The sequence below is a fragment of the Poecilia formosa genome, unplaced genomic scaffold, assembly GCF_000485575.1.
Source record: "Poecilia formosa unplaced genomic scaffold, Poecilia_formosa-5.1.2 Scaffold624, whole genome shotgun sequence".
Classification (NCBI taxonomy): Eukaryota; Metazoa; Chordata; class Actinopteri; order Cyprinodontiformes; family Poeciliidae; genus Poecilia; species Poecilia formosa.
In genome coordinates this window covers 103,202-105,417 of record NW_006800563.1, presented here as the reverse complement: position 1 = coordinate 105,417, position 2,216 = coordinate 103,202, and positions in this window count along the sequence as shown.

The window sequence follows — 2,216 nt, the reverse complement described above, 5'->3', positions numbered from 1 at the left end:
CCTGTCTCAGGGGCCTCCTTGCAAAATCTACATCTTGGGTCTTGTCTGGTGTGGTAGATCTGAGCCTCTATTGCTCTGGTGTTTAGGGCCTGTTCCTGGGCAGCCAGGATGAGGGCCTCTGTGCTGTCCTTGAGTCCAGCTTTTTCTAGTCATTGGTAGGATTTCCTGATATCAGCCACTTCAGTTATTTGTCGGTGGTTCATCTATTGAGGGGCTTGTCCTCCCATGATGGTACCTCCAGCACCTTAACTTCTGTTCCCCATTTTCTGAGACATTCGCTGAGCACATCATCCGTTGAGGCTTTGTCCTTGATGTATTTATGGATCTCGGATGTTTCATCCAGGACAGTTGCTCTCACACTCACTAGTCCTCTGCCTCCTTCCTTACGGCTTGTGTACAGTCTCAGGGTCCTGGATTTGGGGTGGAACCCTCCATGCATGGTTAGTAGCTTCCGAGTCTTAACATCTGGGGTCTTTATCTCCTTCTTTGGCAAGCTAATTATTCCTGCAGGGTATCTGAGTACTGGTAAGGCTGTTTATCACATGGATTATTAGCTTAATTAATTATGCTAGTTTTAATGCTAGTGTTAACTTTAACCACATGTTTAAATATTAGACAAATCAACATTGTTTTGAGTAGGCCTAAACTTAGGTTAAAATGAGATTCATGGTTCAATTAACATCAGTAGAATATTTTTCTTAACCATACCAGTATGATTTGAGAAAAAGTACTCTAATCTGTAGTGTTCCATATTAAAAACACATCCCTGGTCAGTGTGTAAGTCATATGTGTAGGGTCAAAAGACCATCTATATATGTGTCTTAGCCTTTCTGTGAACCCAGCAACCATTTATAGAGATATGAAATGTGGTTCTCTGAATGTAAAGCTTTCTCCCTGTGTTTGAATAAGAACTGATAAAACTGTCTCACGAAGGAGACAAAATGCCTTTAAGGTTCTGAGGATAAACAGGCTTTTAGCAGTCGTAAATCTCCCGCCTCTCCACCAGAGACGCTGCTCAATTCATATACGGTAGAGAGGAAAACACGCCTACGCAAACAAAAGCTGGGTTCCGGAGCTGGGAGACCAGATCACTGGGGTCTCCTCATGTTTTCTCCAGGGATGGGTCCGTTCTTGAAAATGTGTTCCTGTATTTTGTCTTCATGCTTTGTCTTTGTCTCAGGTAATTATGTCTTGGTTTGTGGTTTTAGATGATTATGATGAACTGTGTGAATTTATGCATTTGATTGTTTGAAAAAATTCTGAATGATTGTTAAGGTTGAAGATTGTTAAAGAACAGTGATCATTGTGTTGTCTTTATGGTTTCACTGATGCACATGACATCATGGACCCGGGAAATGAGAGAAGATGACACGAGCAGAAAATTTAAACAATTTATTCTCTCAACAAGTCATAGGCTTCCTTGTAATCAATCTAAGCCGTGCACAGATTGGTGTCAGGTTTTGCAGTCTCAGGCGACTGTGTGGTCTACAAGGAGTTGGTGTTTGGCTCCTCTGCTATTTATGCTGATGCCTTTCTGCGCTGTGCTCATGTATTTATACATGTACCCGCTTATCTTAGCCATTATGATGCCTGACATGAGCTTCCATGTTCCATATTGGCCGTGCACAGGTTGGTGTGTCGGGTTTTGCAATCTCGCATCAAACCCAAGATAAAAACATAAAAATAAATAAATAAATAAATATTCTGTATGTATTCTGTTTTTATTGCTCTACATTCTCGTGATGTCATTGATATTACCATTTCTGCTCACACATATACACACACAGTTAATGATACTCATTCTTTGCAACACCATACCCCGTTTTCTTTTTTTGTTAGCTCTGTGATTTTATTTTCCGTTCATTATGTAATGTATCATACCATCTTTTTTAAAATTTTGATATTAAATAAAATAAGAATGAAAAAATAAAAATAAATAAATATTCTGTATGTATTCTGTTTTAATTGCTCTACATTCTCGTGATGTCATTGATATTACCATTTCTGCTCACACATATACACACACAGTTAATGATACTAATTCTTTGCAACACCATACCCTGTTTTCTTTTTTGTTAGCTCTGTGATTTTATTTTCCGTTCATTATGTAATGTATCATACCATCTTTTTTTAAATTTTGATATTAAATAAAATAAGAATGAAAAAATAAAAATGAATAAATAAGAAAAATAAAAGAAATGTCTCGCCCACATTCT